At 36.3% G+C, this 21,469-nt stretch overlaps 1 protein-coding gene across 6 annotated transcripts in view; it reads right to left on the bottom strand.

Annotated features, from left to right (window-relative positions):
- The window catches only part of LOC101437195 (zinc finger protein 596-like), a 76,557-nt gene extending 55,669 nt beyond the window's left edge, over positions 1-20,888 (bottom strand). For 4 of the 6 annotated variants that reach the window (XM_071215933.1, XM_071215932.1, XM_058299329.2 and 1 more), the window contains exon 1: positions 20,730-20,880. The gene's annotated coding sequence lies outside the window, so the exon portion shown is untranslated. Of the gene's footprint in view, positions 1-20,729 lie in introns of all 6 variants that reach the window. The other 2 variants (XM_071215930.1, XM_071215931.1) reach the window with 2 other exon arrangements.
- Between the last annotated feature and the right edge of the window lie 581 nt (positions 20,889-21,469).

Raw genomic sequence — 21,469 nt, 5'->3', positions numbered from 1 at the left:
CTCCTTGACCTAATTAAAGTATTTATGTTGTTTGTATATGAATGATAAGGCATTGCATTAGGAAAATTAGTACAAGAATTTGGAAGAAACAGGTCAATTGTTTACATATCAAAGCAGCTCACCTCTGTACTTGAGTATGGCCAGCTTGCTTACTAGCTGTAGTTCCCACCTGTGAACTTCTCCAGATAGCAGAATTCTCATTGCGCCCTCCCATGTGAATTTTCAACCCATATTACATTCGTACTATACTAGAACAAAAAGTGGGTCCCAATTTTAGCAAATATGGCATTTTACTAAACAACCCAAATGCCACTCTGAAAACTATAGATAAACTCAATCAGGCCACTTTACTACCTGAATTTAATGAAAGACCAGAATGGAAAACTTCCACATATGATTGTGTGCAACTTCTTGTTGATGTATACTCTAGAAGTCCTGGATTTGAGTCATGTTAGTTTAGGGAGAAGGGAAATGAGTAACAGCTGAGACCTGGTAGAAAATAGGGGTATGAGACATGTGGTCATGAAACCCTATCTGGAAACTCCCTGAAGGAAGAGTGCTGCCAAGAATAAGGCTGGAGAGATTGCACAAGACACCAGCCCCATTTGGAACAAGACTGGAATGAAATCCTGTTCAGGGTCAAGGGATAGCCCCAGATCCCTTCAAACAAAAGGCCTCACCATTGGACCCTGAGACCTAACAGGGACAATCAATCAGAAGAGCAAATGGCAGGGGCCTTGCCCCAATATTATGAAGGGAAAGAGCAAAACTTTTAAAAAGGTCTGCCCTGGGACCCCACACTCACATCTCACTTTGGAGCACGCCCACAGTCCATGCCTCAGACTAGGTACTTTTCTCATTTTCTTTTTTTCTTAAACTGTCTCCCTTGCCTACCCTATGCCATGCTGTTAAATTCTTTTATGTGAAATAAGCCATAGAGAAGCCCAGAACCCAGAGCTTTCTGCTAACAGATTAACTAATGTCCAATTATCAGACCCAGAAAAATTCTTCTCCAATGGGAACAGTTATATGGATCATGGAGAGCATAAGGCAGACTACACAGTAGTCATTCCCAGTGAAATACTAGCAGCAGATCTTCACTTCCAGGAACTTCAGCACAAAGAGGTGAATTAATTGTTCTTTAAGGGCCCTGCTATTGAATGCAGGACAAAAAGCAAATATATATACTCATTCTAGATATGCTTTTGCCATCCTGCATTCCTATGGAGCTACTTCGAAAGAGTATAGATTGCTAACCAATACCTATGAAAATATTAAACATAAAGACTTAATCCTGCAACTGCTAGATGCAGTCTTTTTTTAAACAATGGAATTTGGTATAATCGCATAGTTGTGCATTCATCATCTCAATCATTATTAGAGCATTTTCATTATTAGAGTAATAATAATAACCAAAAAAAAAAAGAAAATTCTTCATCTCTCAATTTCTCTATGCTTCCCCTGCTGTACATATCTGCTATTTCTGTCTATTCTTGCACAAGTATTTACTTATTCATTTAGAAGTTTTATTAAGATTTATTTACATACTATATGATCTAGTCAAAGTGTACAGTCAATGGCTCTTAGTTTAATCACAATGCTGTGCATTCATCACTGCAAAATTTTGCTTTAATATTTGTACATCAGTTGTAACAAATGTGTGATCCACATGTAAAATATTATTAATAGGGGAAAAGGAGGAAGATGTGTTTATGGGAATTCCCTGTATTATGTAGATGATTTTTCTGTAACCCAAAACTTCTTTGAAGACAATGTGGAAAAAATAAGACATAAATAGTGTATAATAGTTTATAGAGTATAAATAGTGGAAAGGTCACTGTCCATACAAGAAAATAGATCTTACAGTGATGAAAGACATTGTAAAAAATTCTTTAAATATTTTTTCATTATTTTTTATTATTCCAAATTTTTTTATTTTTAAATTTCTTATATATTATTTCTTATTTTAAAAACTATAATTAATTCTGTATTAGCCAAAAGGGTGCTGATGCAAATACCAGAAGTCTGTTAGCTTTTATAAAGGGTATTTATTTGGGTAGGACCTTACAGATATCAGGCAGCACAGGTTACTTCCCTCACAAAAGTCTACTTCTACATATTGGAGCAAGACAGCTGCCAATATCTCCCAGGGTTCAGGCTTCCTGGGTTCCTGCCTTCCCAGGTCTTGCTTCTCTCTGGGCTCAGGGTTCCTCTCTTCCCAGGGCTTGCTTTTTCCTTGGCTCAGAGTTTCTCTCTTCCTGGGGCTTGCTTCTCTTTCCTCTGTGTGCTTACTTCCTGGGGTTCCAGCTTAAGTCTTCAGCATCAAATTCCAACATCAAAACTCCAACATTAAAAACACTCTAACTCTGTCCTTGGCCATGGCTTTTATTAGTGAATGAGTCCCCACTGGCCAAGTGGTAGGGACTCAACCCTTTAAAGATGGCCCAATCAAACCCTAATCATAATTTAATCATGTTCGGGCATAGGCCAGTTTAAAAACATAATCCAATATCTACTCTTGGAATTCATAATTATATCAAACTGCTATACTCCACTCTCTGAATTTCAAAAAGACATTACAATATTAAAACAAACCTTAAATCAGTAACATTGCAGGTACTAAATTACATCACAATCAATTTAAAGAAATACAATTTGTCTTGGGGCAAAGTCGCTCCAGGATGTAGATTTATGAAACTTACGAAACAATTTATCTGATTCCAATACACAAATGGACCAACAAAGGATAAACATTTTCATTACAATATGGAGGAATTGGAAGGGAAACATGAGTTATGGGTTCTCTAGATTTCAGTAATTCTTCAGGGCATCCTCAATATAATTTCAGTCTGAAAGTCATTCTTAAGAAGATGATTTTCTTCTCCTTTGGACCTTATGGGAACCTGCCCCTTTCACAGGCTTACCCAATGGCCACATTCTTTGTTCCACCTTCATCAAGTATCTGGGTGTTGGTTTTGTTCACATATCTCTCTCAAAAAGTCTGATAGTATGCAGGAAGCATGGGTCCAAGCCATCAGACAGTAAAACTTTCCACCAGTCTTTCTGACATAACTGCATCTTCAATCCTGATTTACAAGTTCCATGTTTAGTTAAGTCCTCCAATGGGGCACCTTCCTCTGGGAACTTGATTTCCAGAGGCTTGGAATGTCCAGAATCAGTTTCTGTTCTCTTTGTGCCCAAAAGTTCAGCCCTCAACATATCTCTTTCATCTAGCATTTTGCTATAAGCTGCAAGCAGAAGCAAAACTGCATTCTCCAGGTATATTTTGAAAATTTCTTCAGCTAAATGCGCAGGCTCCCCATTTTCAAATTCTGCCTTCCAAAAAATACCAGGAGTTAATCTTGCTAAATTCTCCACAACTTTAAAACATGGATATCCTTTTCTCCATTTTGCAGTAATAGTTTCATCATTTGCTTCTAAGGCATCATTGAAAGTCTCTTTAGCATCCATATTGCTATCAACAGTCTCTTCAAAGCACTATGTCTTTTCTTCCAAACAACTCACAATTCCTCCAAAAAAATACCCATTACCCCTTTATAAAACCATTCCAGCATTTTGTCATTGTAAAGGCACTTCCCCACTCCTTGGTACCAAATTCTATATTAGTCAGCAAAAAGGGTGCTGATGTAAAATACCAGAAGCCTGTTGGCTTTTATAAAGGGTATTTATTTGGGGTTACAAGTAAATCTGTAAGTTGAGGTTAGAGATACTAGGCAGCATAGGTTACTTCCCTCACCAAAGTCTTCTTACACATGTTGGAGCAAGGTGGTTGCCAATATCTATCAGGGTTTATACTTCCTGGGTTCCTGTCTTCCCAGGACTTGCTTTTTTCTTGGCTCAGGGTTCTCTCTTCCTGGGGCTTGCTTCTCTTTCTTCTGTGTGCTTACTTTCTGGAGTTCCAGCTTAAGGGTTCAGCATCAAACAGCAAAATCAAAACTCCAACATTAAAAACCCTCCAACTCTGTCCTTTGTCATTGTTTATATCAGTAAGTGCCTACCTACCAACTTGCGGGTACACAACACCCTACTGACATGGCCCAATCAAAGCCTTAATCATAATTTAATCACGCCCAGGTATAGGTCAGTTCACAAACATAACCCAATATCTATTTTTTTGTCTCTATTTATTTTTTAAATATTACATTAAAAAAATATGAGGTCCCCATATACCCCTCACCCCCTTCTCCCTATTCCTCCCCCCATAGCAACATTCTCCTCCATCATCATGAGACATTCATTGCATTTGGTGAATACATCTCTGAGCACCATTGCACATCATGGTCAAGGGTCCACATCATAGCCCACACTCTCCCACGTTCCACCCAGTGGGCCATGGGAGGACATACAATGCCCAGTAACTGTCTCTGCAGCATCACCCAGGACAACTCCAAGTCCTGAAAACGCCTCTACATCTCATCTCTTCCTCCCATTCCCTACCCCCAGCAGCCACCATGGCCACTTTCTCCACACCAATGCCATATTTTCTTCGATTACTAATCACAATAGTTCATGAATATCTATTTTTGGAATTCATAACTATATCAAACTGCTGCAATTAGTTTTTGTATTCATTGTATTTTATTATTTTGTTGGATTTATTTTTGAAGAAGTTTTTACAATTATAATAGGGGAGGGTCATTGGTGTGGGGTGTCATTGATAGGGGTACAAAGGAGGGGGTTCACCTATAAAGCATATAAATGTGTTCAAATGTTCATGGGGCATGGCCATGGTGGGTGGAGATCTACACAATAAATGAAAACATACTGAATTCCAATCCTGGGAAGCTCTGCCACATTCTCTGAAGGAATAGCAAGAATCCCCTGAGCACAGGGACATTGACAATTGAAGGAGGATGGCCCATTGATGGGCCCATGTTACTGATAACAGTACTTAGGAACCTTTAATTTTGAAATTGAAACTTAGCCTAGTATTACAGGGTGCCTAAGAGTTACCTCCTGAAAGCCTCCTTGTTGCTCAAATGTGGCCTCTCTCTAAACTGAACTTGGCACTTAAATGCATTGCCTTCCCCCCCAGGTTGGGACATGACTCCCAGGGACGAGCTTTCCTGGCACCTAGAGATTACTACCAAGCACCAACTAGCAATGCAACTGGAAAAAAGACCTTGAACAAAAGGGATAAAATGTATAGACAAGTGAGTTTATATGACTAAGAAATTTCAAAGTGTCAGGAGGTCATCCTGACAACAGGATCTCATTGGCTGCCAAAGTAAATATTGTCTCAAATAGCAGAGACATCCAGACACTATAGGCAGTGCAGAGAACTCAGGAGTTTGGTGACCTACCAGTCAGCCCTACTTTGGAATTTATGCTCCCCAGTGTGACAGAGTTAGACTCAGTTTTGGTTTCCCTATACATGGCTCTGTTGCCCCAGCCATATGAATGTAATTAGTTCTAGAGTTAAGAGCTGTATGTCCAAGAGATTTAAATCTTTGTGCTGTCCATGTGTCAGCTGGGCCCTGAATCCCAACAGAATTGCAACGCCTCCTCTCTGGTTCATTTGACTCACCCAGGACAACTAAGAAGGAGATATTTATGGACAATGACCACCCTAAGGAAGACAGAGAATCTGCAACTGAAGCAGGATAGTCTCCTCCATCTGCCCAATGGAATCTAAGCCCCTTCTCAGTTTGACATGGAGTGGGTATCACCATCCCAGAATCCTCAGGACTGAGGAATGAACAATGGCCTAGAATAGTGTTACAGGTGTTCTAGTATAGACTTATTGTGATTCTAGCAATGAAAGTACTTCTATCACTGAAGTGGAGAAAGTAGCCACTGTACGTTCTGAAGTGAGGGAGAGGGAAAAGCAGGTATGTTATGGGGACTTTTCAGGACTTAGGAATTGTCCTGAAGGACATTGCAATGACACATAAAGGACAATATATACCCTGCCATGTCTTACAAAATTGTGCAGGTGAGAGTGTAAAATACAATGTAAACTATAATCCACACTTAATGGCAGTGTTCCAAAATGTGTTCATCAATTGTAACAAATGTACCACACTAATGAAGGATTTTGTTAATGTGGGAAAATGTGGGAGGGATAGGTAGTGGGGCATATGGGAATCCCTTATATTCTTTATGTAATATTAATGTAATCTATGTTTCTTTTATAAATATAAAAAATATATTAAAAAAACCACTCAGAACAATAGGAATAGAAGAAAATTTCCTCAACCTAATGAAGGACATTTATGAAAAACATACACTAATGGGGACAGCCATAAAGCTTTCCCCCTAAGATAAGGAAAGACACAAGGATACTTGTTTTTGTCATTGTTATTCAAAATTATATGGAAAGTTTTACCCAGAGCCACTAAACAAGAAATAAAAATAATTCTGTACCTACCGTGAAAAAAATAAAATGAAGGGTAGCAAACGTAGCTCAATGATTATATATTTGCTTACCATGTATCAGGTCCTGCGTTCAATACTCAGAACCTCCTAAATTAAATAAATAAGTAAATAAATAAAGTGAAGATGAAGAAATATGAGTACTTCTGATTGACATTACTTTTGTGACAAAAATGAAACTGGTTAGTGTTATGGAGCATGGAAGAGGGGAATGTTAGGGTAGAGGCCATATAGTAGTCTCAAGAACATTTCATTCTTACTAACTCTAAGATAAAATGAGAATCCTGTTTATGTTTTTGTAGGTCAAAAGTAAAAATTTAAGTATCTACCATAGAGTGCTATGCAATTTTATGGTTTTCTTACTAAGAATTAGAATTTATATTTGAATGGAATTGAAGGATTTCACTTTTATTAATTTCCTAATTTAGTGGATTTTTTTTTCTAATTTAGTAGATTTTAAATTCTGAATATGGGTACAAATATCACTAGAAATACACTCTAGTATATATAAACCTATAATAATATACATATGAAAATAATTTTCCTTTTATTAAAAATATGCAATTGTTCTTATTTAATGTAGCATTTCCCATATTGTATCATGCACTCAAAGGGTACAGATCTTAAAAGCATCAGCATATTGAAATCTCTTGGAAACTTTAATAAATTCTAATGCTAGGGTCTTTGCATCAGAGATGAGGATTAAATTGTTCCCATGTGTGGCCTGGGTGTTGAGAGTTTGAAAACTCCAGGTATGATTCTTATTGGTATCAAAGTTCAGAACATATTCTCTAAGGAACAAATCCCCTGTTACCCCAAATAAGTGAGTGGTAGGTGAATCTGCAGCACCAGCATGTCTGGGAGGATAGTAGAAAAGCGGAATCCATAAAATCCCATCAAAGACCAATGGAATTAAAAGTCACTACTGATAATGTTGGACTATCTTCTGCCACTTTGTTAGTATTTGTGGGTGATAGATATTTTTGTGACCCTTGATTCTTCCATTAATACCTACTTCCATATTTATTTGATTTTCTGTATTTTACCATTTGGCCATTTCTATCTGGATATACTTTTCATGTATTTTCCTTGTGGTTATATATAATGATCATATTTCATTTGATATTTTATAACTATTATTGTTTTTATTTTTTTTTTAGGCCCTGAAACTTTTTATGTGCCCAGAGTCTTCCTACTCATGTCTTCTCTATGGGAACTGTGAAGTGTGAGTCCTAAGATATTTTACCAATTTAGAAAATTGTGCATGCAAGTTGAAGAGAATTGTATAGAAACAATAGAGTACTGATTTATAATACACTAATCATAGACAAGAAGCCCACCCTTAGAAAGGGAAGAGGCATTGTTCAAAATTTTCCAAATTTTCTAAATAGTATCATACATCTCCATGTCATTGATTCCTGGAAGGAATAATTCTACCAACATCAAACCCTCACAGGAAGAATTGAGAAAATGACAGATTTTATGGCTATATTTCCATCTTCAATATTAGAAAATTTGATATTATAAAAATAACCAAAAATAGATGCCATAATTTAAACTAAATAATCCAGGAAATATTTATCATAAATTTGATACGAAACACAAAAATTGTTTTAGTAAAATGGTAAAGAGAATCCTTTGAATTAATCTAATAGGGCCCTAAAAGCTTGGGACAAAAATATACTTTTTAAACTTGCCTACAAATAAATGACTTCCCAATGAAAATTTATTGTCATTGCTATTGATAAAATTCTGTATTAAATGATTTTTATCCTGAAAACAAGGAGTCTAAGTATTTATAAATTTATACAGTTTGGATTACATATTCTTTTATTACCTGACCATAACCAATCTCAATTCAGGTTTCCTTGAAAGGGTTTGGGTCAATGAACATTGATGGCTTTTATTCAATCATCCTTGAAACTGACATAGTTTATGTATATGGGTAGTCCCCATATACATCCACATTAGTGCTCAACATTCCTTGGTTGTTTACTAACTTCTTCACAGCTCTTAAAATACTTCCCTCACAAGTGGTTTCCATCAATATTAATCCCAATACTTGGGCTTTAACAAATAACAAATACCCAAATCAGTGTCTATCATTCTGTTATTAATATTTCTGAGCTCCTTCATATACCAAACTTTGATGGTGAAAATAAAACAGATAGGCTAGACTCCTGACCACTTGGTGTTCATTGCCTACTGGAAGATGTAGTCAAGAAGTGTATTTTTATAGTGGTACAGACTTTGGTAGAACACAGAGGTTCTGTTAAGCTTTAGATTGGCACTAGTATTAGAAATGACTATTCAAGAAAGTTTTCAAAATTGTTATATATAGTTCAGAGTTGGAAAGAAAGCCATTCTGGATGTTGCTATAAACTGTACCAGCAGTAAAGGACTTCATAACAAGTCATTAATGAACTTTTAGAGGAAAGAAACTACTATGTTAGCTCATAAACCCTAGAGCAATGGAAATGAACAACACTATAAACCTCTTTGACTCTGGAAGATATATACAAGTCATGTCAAACAACAGTAACGGACTTGGCCCAGTGGTTAGAGCGTCTGCCTACCACATGGGAGGTCCGTGGTTCAAACCCCGGGCCTCCCTGACCCATGTGGAGCTGGCCCATGCGCAGTGCTGATGCACGCAAGGAGTGCCCTGCCACGCAGGAGTGCCCTGCCACGCAGGGGTGTCCCCTGCGTAGGGGAGCCCCACGGGCAAGGAGTGCGCCCCGTAAGGAGAGCGCCCAGCGCAAAAGAGAGCGCAGTCTGCCCAGGAATGGCGCCGTATACACTTCCCGTGCTGTTGACGACAACAGAAGCGGACAAAGAAACAAGACACAGCAAATAGGCACAGAGAACAGACATCCAGGGGAGGAGGGAGAATTAAATAAATAAGTAAATCTTAAAAACAACAACAACAACAACAACAAAAAATAACAACAGTACCAGAACATTCTTCTCACATGTACCTGGGATATTCTACAGGGTAGACCATATATCTGTTCATAAAAATACCTAAAAAACACTTAAAAATTGAATATATTCTTGAACAATAATGGAATAAAAGCAAAATTCAGTTCCTGAAAAAAACCTGGAAAACTCACAAATACATAAAAATTAACATTTTTAAGCAACCAATGATTCGAAAATAATCATAAGGACATTAAAAAATACTTTGAGATGAACTAAAACCATGACAATATACTAAAACTTATGGGATGAAATTAAAGGAGTGTTCAGAGGATAATTTATATGTATAAAGTTACTTTAACAAAGAGAAAAACCTTAAATCAGTAACCAAAAACCTAATCTGTTATCTTGAGGAACTTTGAAAAGAAAAGCAATCTAAGTCCAATGTTATGAAAAGGAAGGTAACAATATGGATTAAAATGGACATGCATGGAATAGGGAAAAGAGGAAATAATACAGAAAAATCAACAAAACCAGAAGTTGGTTCTTTGACAATAAAATTGCCAAACCTTAGGCTCCATTGTCCAGGAAAAGAAAAGAGAAAGCATGAATAACTAAAGTCAGAAATGAAATTGAACATAACTCCTGAGTATAGAAATTGAAAGATTGTAAGATGATGCTTTGAACAATTGAACATCAACAAATTATAAAAGTCCTGCTTTATTTTGGAACCTGATTCAGAACTTAGCTGACTTCACCATGCCTTCCAATTTTGATGTTCTGGTGAATTCTCCAAAGCGTAAATGTGAGCAGGCCTCATTTACTTAAAATTTTATAAGTCCTGACTATATTCAGAATTTTTTATATAAAAAAACTGTCTTCCATTTTATTGTATCAACTTTTGCCTCACCATTCTCCTTGCCAATTTTTGACTACTTTTGTCCTATATTCATTTTTGTTTCAAATCTATTTCATTATTTTTTCAAAGATTTATTTTATTTCTTTCTTTCCCCTTCCCACCCTGCTTATCTGCTCTCTGTGTCCACTCACTGTGTATTATTCTGTGTCCGCTTGCACCCCAGTGGCACCGGGAAACTGCGTCTCTTTTTTGTTTCATCATCTTGCAGCATCAGCTCTCGGTGTGTGTGGCACCACTTCTGGGCGAGCTGCACTTTTATTTTTTTCACATGGGGTGGTTCTCCTTGCAGGGTGCACTCCTTGCACATTCCCCCGCCCCCCCCCCCACCAGGCAGGGGCACCATTGTGTGGTCTGTCACTCCTTGCATGCGGCAGCTCTGTGTGTGGGCCAGCTCATCACATGGGTCAGTAAACCCTGGGTACTGAATCCTGTACCCTCCCATATGGTAGGTGGATGCTATCAATTAAGCCACATCCACTTCCCATATTTCATTAGTTTTAATTACATTTTCCAAGATTCTAGGTCTTCACATTTCAATAATGTAAGCAATAGCCATATATGAATATTAAATGTAATTAGTTAAATTTAAATAACACTAAAAATTCCGTGCTTTAATAGCACTAGCCAAATTTCATGCCCAATAACTGTATGTGGCTATCAGCTGCTGTTAATGGAGTGTGTAGATATAGAACACTATCTTCATTGCAGAAATAACTAATAGGCACATGGATCTGGAACTAGATATTTCTTCTATTTTTTCCAGTTATAAATGATTTATTTTTTGCTTCTCCATTAATTCCATATGTACACTCCAGTAATGGTTACTTTTACTTCTTTTAACTTTTTAAGGTAGGTATATATATCATTTATATATTTTAATTTATATAAATATTTGACCCAATACAAGAACAATAATTATCTCAGAAATAATGGTTTTTTACTCTGGTTATATATAAAATATTCAACAATTATTATTATTTTTCCTAATGTATATTTATTATTTATGCCAAGGTTATTTAGAAGAATTTTCACCCTTAATTTTCAATTCACAGATTGTATTTTCCATGTTTACCATTATTTTCTGGATTTTTTTTTTTTTTGAATAGGGAATATTGTTCATCTCTTTCCAAGTTTTGAGGTTTGCAACCATCCTATTAAGTGAAACATTTATATCATGGGTCCATTGGTTCTTTAAAGATAGTTTATTTTTTTTCTTTTGGTGTGTAGTTCCTTAACATATATTTTGTTGAATAATTGTGGAAATTATTCTACTTTTGAGAAAGTAGTAAGGATTTTCATTGTCAAAACAAGAAGAGATATAGGCCTAAATGATGTTAAATAGAATACATTGCACTGAGATGGAAGTCAACCATGCTAAGCCCCATGTCAGCAAACCAAAGCTTAACTAAGTTCCTTTCTCTGTAAGGGCTTCTTTCCCAGAACCTCAATCTTGGAAACAACCAATTATAATACAGCAGCTCCCTTCTTCTTCTGTAGCTTAGTTCCTCATAGTCAAGGTTAAGCCAAGATAGGAAAACTATCCTGTGCCAAACAGTAAGATTGCTTGTTTTAAAACTAACTTTTTCTGTCTATAGAATCCTTCTTGCTCTCACTCTTCAGAACCCCTTCCATTTTATGGTTTGTATCTGATTCAGGAAGAACTTTAAAAGCTGTGAGACACAAAAAGTTCATTTCCTTTGGATTTTTGGTGATTTTCCTTTTGTCAATTTTGGATATGAGGACAGGATCCAATGGTGACTGCTAATGACTCTGAAGGCAAGAAGACAGACAGACCAAAGTGCTTGCTGAACCCTTTGTGTTTTCCTTTCTCTCCACCATTTCCAAGGTTCAATGATAAGTCCCTCTTAGATCTGAGTTCCACTATTTTTGCATTTAAGCTCTCTGATTTTGCTAGCTCTCAGTCCAAAGATAAGTGGGTCAATCTTACTGATGAGAAAGTCCAAATTTTGAGCTTGGACTGAGTTCCTAACCTTTTGGTACCAGTTTCATATCTGCCAAAATTGGTTTCTTTGTCCTGTGCACAAGATAAGAAGTAAAATGGTAAAGGTGGAGCCTCATTTTTATCTAAAAACTTTGACTCCCTACACTCTGGCATATTACATATTCAAAGTTTTGGGGGCTAGAAGCTGTGCCAATCTAACAAATAGGCAAAATCTCATGAAACACAACCTGGAATTTCCGGGCCTGTTTTGGGGATCATCCAAGTATATAAAATTACTCACCACTCCAGAAGAGGAGTTCTAAAATTGAAAAGCTGAATGAAATGTCCACTTTAATTAGTATTCACAGTTTACTAAGATATCATACCACTTGACAATAGTTTCATTAAAGGATTCATTGCGAAATGCAAATGAGAATTTGTAAGCTAATGGGATTTCTATATTTCTTTATATCTGTAATTTTGTGTTTGATAAATAGCTCACTTATTTTTAATTCAACCTATAAGTCCTCTATTTGTGTCTGTCTTATGGTTGATGTATGATATTTTCCTACCTCTGAATGGTATTACCAAATTAACTTCTCAAATTCCTTCAAAGAATCTCTGTTCAAGTTGGCAGAAAGATAAAATAAGCACTTATACATATAAATTAATTCTCCTATTGTTCCAGAAATTAAGGAAAACAAACTAATATTTTCAGTGAAAACAGAGTATTCATAGAAATGAATCCAAATTTTTGAAGAAAATTAAAGTTCCCACAATTAAGGTAAAACCTAGGCAAAGAGGATTGATTTAATATTGTTAGTTAGATAAAAATAATTCTGTCTTTGGAATTATCAGTACTAAGTACAATTAAGCATAATTTTATTCTACTTGGGTTTGTTCTTCCTAAATTTATAGTTTTCAAATCAAATATTAAAGCATTGTATCAACTAGATCCTTAAAATGACCAAAAGTGTAAATTGTGCTCAGAAGGATATTGTGTTAAAGATAGTTTGCAAGACTTCCTATAACTTAAACATGTAAGGTATGTAGGATGGTTTTGTTAAAACAAAGGAAAATAGTTTTGTCTTAAGGTAAAATGGCATATTCTTACAAAATGAGAAATGATGATATGTAAGACAATCCTGAATATAGAACATTGTAGAGAGTTTACCAAAAAGAGATTTTATTTGTCATGGTCAAGGATGTTTAAGATTTGACAGGTTTATAAGATTTTTAAGAGTTTTCTTATCAGACATTATCTCATGCAAAACTATTCAGTTTTCTTTCTGTTAAAATGATAAAGTATTTTTGGATAATTGGTATGCTCTTAATCATTTAAAAAAGGCTTTTCTAAAATATGAGTAACTTGCTTTGAAAGCAAAGATTTTATATTTTATCAAAAAAATCTCCTGTGCCTTATATTGATCTTATCCTTTATTGTTTAAGAGAACAAGTCTCCTTACTTTTGAAATTATTTTTTACGATCATGCTTTATCTTCTCTTCACTTTTAAAATATTTTTTGTCACTATTATTAAGTCGGGAAATAAATAGTTTCACAATTTAACATGATCCTGTTTAATAAAATGTTAAAATCTGACAACTTTTGACATGTTCCTTACAAAAATTGAACCATAAGTGATACCTTCTTGATCTCAAACTCTTGGGATTTTCCAGAGGCCCACTAGAAAATGACAAAAGGATTTTTTCTTTTACAAAGAAGAAAGAGAAGTGATAAAACTAGTTTTATTTGAAATGGTAGTTGCATAGGAAGTGTTATCAAATTAAAAAGGATTTTGTAACTTCTGTTGGTTAAATTTATAAGATAAATTGTTAATGTTATCATTTTAGAAATTATATGAAGTTCTTAAAGGCTTGTCAATAACCTCGATGTCAAGAAGTTGTCCAAATACTGATGTATCTGATACTGGACAATAGTATTATTTTTCATATGTTCAGTTGTTCTTAAAATAGTATTTCATGAACTCTCATCTGATTGTTCACTTTTGCACAACAGCAATAAATTAGCTATGAACATTTCAGGATATTTTATCATCTACAAATAATTTTTACTCAGATGCAGCCATGAAAACAAAATCAGCTACAGGCCAGTGTCCTATGAACAAAAAAGATTGTCTCAGAGATGTACAGACACCAAATTCTGGAACACCAAATTCTAATAACATTTTTAAATAACTATGAGAGCAAGATCTGTACTGAGGCAAGATCTTCAGAATTCTAGTGAAGAAGTTGATAGGTTCATGAGATTGATAACAGATCAAATGAAAAAAGGATTAACTGCCTAAGGCTAAATGAACTGATAAAGAATGATTACAGTTTTGTTTGGATTATTACTAATATTTTATTGTTCTATTTTCTAGATACAAGGGATTAAACTACTATAATTCAAATAAAACATGCATATTTTATTCTATCCTTATGGAGACCCCACCAGATTTTGAAAACTCGTATGGAATATTCTTATTTTTACAACTTTATGTAATACATAATAATAATTGTATTATGGTAGTACAAATATTTGCATAGTTATATCAGGATCTGTTCTCCTTGTTTAACAGGTAAAAATTGGAGTTAATTGTTATATAACCAAGTCTTAGGAATATTAACTCAAAAACACAGAGGAAACGCAAATCTATTGCTTTTTAGAGCCTGAACCTTGATTCAGTTGTCTGTGCTTACCCAAATTGTGTTAAAGCTATAGCAGAAGCTGCCAAATTAGATAAAGCCTCAGCAAACTAAACTTTGAGTATACCTAACATTTTCCCTCTCTAATAGTAACTTTTGAGATCCTTTTACTTTACCTCTTAACCATCACCTAAAATGTTGCAATGCTCTTAACCCTGCTACTCTTCTACATTTATCTGATGAGGTTGTACCCCTAACTGTAAACTGGTAACTTCAAAATTAACAACCCTATTAAAGCTATTATGATCAATCCAGGTGTCATTTTGTTGTTAATGCTTCTTATGCTAGAAATTTCATGATACATTCCAAGCTGGTATGTGGTTACCACTTACTGACTGAATAATGTAGACTTCCACAATTTTCTTCTGCCAAAGAGGATGAACTCTATGCTCTTACCCAAACCTGCCTTCTATGTGAAGGAAATTCTGGCATCTGTAATGATAACAATATGCTTTTGCTTCAATTCATGACTTCAGCATGCAATGGGAACAGAAGGTTCCTAAATTTTTTGGAATACCAGTTGAAATTTGTGGACAATTATCTCATTTCTGCCATTTTATTCCCAATATGATCACCATCATTAAGATAGATACACAAAGAAAAATAACTGGGCCTGAATATTTCTTAAAAGGTTCTTGCATACTTTCATGTGAAAACAACCACTACTAAAAGATCTGTTAGTATAAACTTAAATTAAAACTGTCTGTGAATTAACTGAACAACATGGCCTTTCTGGGGCCAAAATTTTACCTTTGGCTATCATATTTAATCATACCATTCTCACTGGTGAACACAAACCCTTCCCATATGAGATCGTTACTACCAGACCTATCCCTGTGTATAAAAGTGAAAACTGATAACTTATTGTCACACTGAGATATAACACAAGTTGTTAATCCTAAAGGCATTATGCCAAAGATTATCTTCAATGGGTAAAGGACACCTTTCCTGTCCCACATGACAGACACTCCATTAATCATAATCTGACACCAGGATAATGGGTCTGCTAGAAATGACACAGACAAAAGGCAGCCCAGAACCTCATTAAAATGAACCCAGCCAAGTACTCCTAATTTCTGACAATGCATCTTAATGTCAGGGTGTTGACCAATGGGACCACATCACTCAACTAAAAAAAGTTCCATCAGACTCCTGGAATTGTTCTAACTCTGGAAACTTTAAAATTAAACTAGACAGGAACTGAAGTAGACAATGTAATGTGTTAGACTACTTATTCCCAAGGTGGCAGGTCAAGTGATCACATAAATGAGATCTCAAAAAAACTTTAAATAACACTTACAATGCATATGTTTTCCTATACTTCATCCATGCACTGGCCTGGAAAGACAGTGCCATTTTATGCTTCTTCAAGGACGTTTCAAAGAAAAGTAACATCACAGCCTTTTGGATTTGTCACCACAAACCCTGATCTATGCACATTGCAGGGGACCTCTTTATTCTACCCATACAAATTACTTTCTTGTCGCAAATAAACTATTAGGGCATTAGCCTGGCCATCACATGTCCCTTTGGATCAAACTGCATATTTGTTTTACATCAGATACGAATACTAGACCCAAGGTCTTCTTTATTCTGCTTTAAGCTTTCTTGGAACTATAACCTTGTAATTTAGAATTAAGAATTATAATAACAAAAGTTTATGGTTATGAATTGTTATATAAATGCATTTTTTTCCTTTTTTTTTAGAATACTATAGAATAACCAAAAATTATTACCTGGAATTACTGAATTTGGCTAGCTCAGCCTCACCCTTATTTATGGTTATTTGAAACTTGGTTCTCCTTTGTATATACTTACGGTTGTGATGGTTATTCTAGTCTGACCTTACATTTGTTTACAGTTATTTCTAAGCTAGTCTCACCCTTGTGTAAACTTACTATTTGGATGGTTATTCTAGTCTGACCTTACATTTGTTTATGGTTACTTGAAAACTACACTAGCCCTGTGCATATTTATATGGTAATAGTCACCACTCCACCCTCCCCTGTTTGAACCCATAAAAACCCTAAACTCTTTTAAAATATGGGAGGAAGATTTTTGGGCCCTTGTGCCAATGACATCTTTGCTAGACTAGCAAAGAAATTCTTCTGTCTTAGAACACCAGTGTCTCAGGAATTGGTCTTTAAAGAGTCAAAGAATAGTTTCTGTGGCATTCCACCTTCTTCCTTTTAGTCCTTCTGGGAAATCTTCCACAAAGCATGGGGACCTCACCCAAACAAAATTGAAAGCATTGTTAGATTTTCATCCAAGAATTGCTGTAGCATGGCTGACTGGTGAGTGCAAACTATCCATGGCTACCAGGTACACTAAGGTTCTAATAGCATTTTTACTTTCTGTGTAACAAATGAATCTTTGTAAATAAAACCTTAACATTTTGGATCTGTTTTCCTTGATTTTATTTTCTTTTTTAATGATTTTTTTTATATTAGGATATTTTATGTGAGATTTGCCCAAAAAGTATTATTAAGAAATAAACATCCATGCTATCCCATGTGTTAGTAGTGTATGAGGAAGGGGCAAAGGGTTTGATGCTGGGTATATGGGAGTTTCCTATATTCTCTATGTCTCTCTATGTGACTATACTGTGACCTAAAATTTTTGGATGACATAAAAAAAAGAGGTTATAGACACTGAGGAAGTAATGGAGGAGATTGCCTTGCCACTGTACATAAAGGACAATACATATCAGAGTGATGAATTGCAAAATGTCAAAAAAAAATTTATGATATTTTTCATTTTTTAATACCCCCAATTTATTTTTTACTTTATTTTAGTTTTTCTAATTTATTATGTATACTATTTCTAATCTTTTTTTTTATTTCTAATCTTTTAACCTATCATTGCTATTTCATTTTCTTATTAATTGAATTTGGCAATATATTAGACTTCATCTTTGAAGTTTTGGAACACAGAGTGGTTCAACTATGGCAGGGGAGGAGCAGTGATGTGGGGTGTCATTGATGGGTTGGCATGGGAGGGAAGGAGTTCTCCAGGTCATGCATGTAGATTATATAGATACATTCAGATGTTCATTGGGTATTGACACAGAAGGTAGAGTATCACATGGCAACTGAGGGAGTGCTGAGTTTCCATTCTGGGAAACTGTTGCACACCCCAATGGATTAGCAACAATTCCCCAAGTATAAGGGGAAAGACCAGAGAAGGATGGTCCAATAATGGGGCTTTGATACTGATGACTATGGTTATGAGCCTTTTGCTTGAAGTTTCAACTCAGCCTAAAGCTGCAGGGTGCCTAAGAATTACCTGCAGAGAACCTCCATGTTGCTCAAATGTGGGCACTCTCTAAGCCAAACTCAGCATGTAATTACATTCCCTCCCTGCAGCATGGTACCTAACCCCTGGGGGTGAACCTTCCTGTTGCCAAGGGATAACTGCTGAGCATCAGCTGGTGATGCAACTAGAAAAAGCCCTTGATTAAAAGGGGGAAATGGTAAAGACAAATTAGTTTATATGGCTAAGAGAATTCAAAATGAGTCAGGAGGTCATCAGTGGGGTTGCACTTATACACATCTTAACAGGATCTCAGAGACAGCCAAAGTAGATAGAACCCCAAGTAGTGATGCTCCTGAGGGCTGTGTAGCAGTGCTCCAAAATGTATTCATCAAATGTGACAAATGTACCACACTAATGAAAGAAGTTGTCAAAATGGGAGGAGTGTGGGTTGTGAGGAGTTACATATATTGGAAACCTCTTACACTTTTATTATAACATTTTGTGTAATTTATTCATCTTTAAAATAAAAACACAATAACAATAATTTTAAAGAAGAAATAAACATTACTCTTTGGTTAAAAAAATAATTAAGTGAATTTGGGAAGAAAGAGCCTGCTTTTGGTTCAGTATCAATCACACTAGAGACACAACTGGTCTAGATGATTAAAGCTCTCATAGAAGAGCATGGAAACCTTACTAAAATAGTCCATATGCCTCCTTGAACTACAAGTTAGCTTAACAATGCATGTCCACATTCAGGGTTAAGGTATTGGGTCTACAAAAGATTCACAACACAAGTAAATTTTGGTCAGCTCCTTATTTATACTCTGAATACCATAGAACCTTGAATACAAAGGACAAGTGACAGTGTTCCTAGTAATGGAATGATAAACAAGATTACTTTGGTTGTACTGACTTTGTTCTGCCAGGCAAAATTTTTATTGTGGAAATTTTATAGGATATTTGCCTGGGCAGTACATTGCCTTAATATCTGGTAAGTACCTGGGCAATGTGCACTTGGTCCCCTCACAGCCCCTTAGGACTTTAAAATCAATCTGAAACTTCTCACTGGACTACTGCCCTCAATCTACATTCTCAAGCAAAACAGGATAAACACAGGGAGCTAATGATTCTAATGATTTTGCCTCTTTTGGCAGATTTTTGCTACCTTGCCTTATGGTTAACACAATGAAAATAGGATTAGATATTTATCAATCACAATAGGAGAAATTACTAAATCTACTACTAGAGCTATAGGCAGCAGAGCAAGTCATTAGATTTTCTGCTTGTTTTCAACAATAGCACTGCAAAATTTGATTACTTAGCTGAACAAGGAAGCATTTTTGCCATTGCCAACACCACTTGCTCTATTTGAGTAAATGCTTCTGGGGAAGTTGTTCCACACATAACATAATACCATGAAAAATCAAAACATGCCACATGGTTAAACAGGTAAGACCTTCCTCAGGGCCATGATTTGATTACTTTGCTTTCGGGTGGTTCAAATCATGGGCCCTTGGCTTAGGAGCATAATATGAAGTGGACATTAGGGCATTTTTTTCTTTCATAGTACTCATTTTAATCTCCCTGAAGAGTTTTGAATGCATGTCACCAGCCACTTGTGAAACAGCAAATGATTTCTTCACATCTGGAGTGACATAAAAATGATGATCAAAGAAAAATGGACATCATTACTATGTGCCTAACATGAATACAACATGTATGTACTACTCCAAGACCTTAGGCAGTAACTGAAAATGGGTTCAACACCTTAAATTTTTGTCAATAGCAGAGAGCCAGATCAAACTGGGGGAACCTGTTAAGTAAATTAATTTATGCCCTAGTTGTTTTCCCTCATACTAAGCCCTCTATCTGCAAACTGAAGCTTAACTAAGATCCTATCTCTTGTAAGGTCTCATTTTCCCAGAACCTGAAACATGAGCACAACCTGTCTTGACAGCTTCTTTCCTCTCTGCCTTCAGCAGGAAACTTGATCAGTTCAGTCTATTTTTGTGCAGAATTCTGTTCCCAGTTCCTGTGATTTGTTTAAATTCTCTTCCTCACTCAGTACCCCATTTTCCTTACACATTTTATTTTTGACACCGTCCATCACACAGCAGTTCAGTTTAACCCTCCCCACTATTTTCTCCAAGAGGCTTTTCTGCCTCAGGTTTCTTGCCTGCTAGGAAAACACTGACTCTGGGAGTCAGATGGAGTTATTCCAGTAAGGTGGTCCCTCCAGAAAAGTCAATTCTGCATTTAGAATCCCACCAGCAGTAACTAGATTGCATGATTGCACCACTTAGCTACCAGCATGTTTTCACTCCCCCGCGTTCACCCAGAGGCCGTTTTGTTTTCAGTACTCCTCAGAGGAATGCTTTCCCTCCTGGATCTCTGTGGATGGACTCGGGTCTATGTGCCTGGATATGCATGGGGTTCTAACTCACTGCTGTGAGTTCTTCTAAAATCTTTTTCTTCAGTGAGAGGGAACTCATGCTGCTGCCCGCCTCTGGAGAACTCCCAAGCATTACATGAGACACATTGAGAAGGAAGGGAAGAGGACCGGCAGGTCATGGATGGAATTTTCCCACCTGATATTTTTCTCTTTCTTCAATTCAGTGTCTGTGGAGTCCTTTTCCAGCTTCTACCGTCCTCCAGAGCTCTGAAATCTTCCGTTACAGTCACTAAATGACATCTCTGAAGTTTTTTTCAGGGGCTATCTTCCGTCGCTGCGTTGATGACGTCAACCCCCTGTCTGGTTCAGGGGGAAGTCGAGGGAGCGAGCAGCTTAGAAATCAGACCAGGAGCTGAAATAAGTTTAAGCCAAGTCTTTAAAGAGAAGTTTTAGCAGTAGGACTTGTGGGGATTAGTTCCACCACCTCAGCACAGGCATGATGAAATGATTTATTAAAGCTCATCCGTTCTTGCTTCAGAGCAAAAATAGCTCTGTCCTTGCTATCTCTGCACAAGTTATCTCTTTTTGCTTGAATTTGGAAATGGCTTCTTCTTGCATTTCTGCCGCTAGATAGCATGTGAGTTTAGGGACAAGGTTTATTGTTCCAAGACGAAATATCCTTGAGAAATTTCACTTTAGCTACAGCCCTTGGCCGAATCCAAAAATACATGACATATAAGCAAGAGAAATAAAGCAGATGGGGTCCTCCGTTCATATGAATTTTGGTGTGTGAGTCTTTCTTTCCCGCGGCAATTGGCGCCCAAATGTAGGGGAGCTGATTTTCCCTCTTACAGGGGGGGATTTTTCAGAATGGCCCCCAGGAACAGCCCAGTGTAACTACACTCTGCACTCTGGACTTTCATCACTGCCAGCGAT

This window comes from Dasypus novemcinctus, chromosome 6 (genome assembly GCF_030445035.2).
Source record: "Dasypus novemcinctus isolate mDasNov1 chromosome 6, mDasNov1.1.hap2, whole genome shotgun sequence".
In the NCBI taxonomy this organism is placed as follows: Eukaryota; Metazoa; Chordata; class Mammalia; order Cingulata; family Dasypodidae; genus Dasypus; species Dasypus novemcinctus.
The sequence above is the reverse complement of the archived record's forward strand: the minus strand, read 5'-3'. Positions and strand labels throughout refer to the sequence as shown.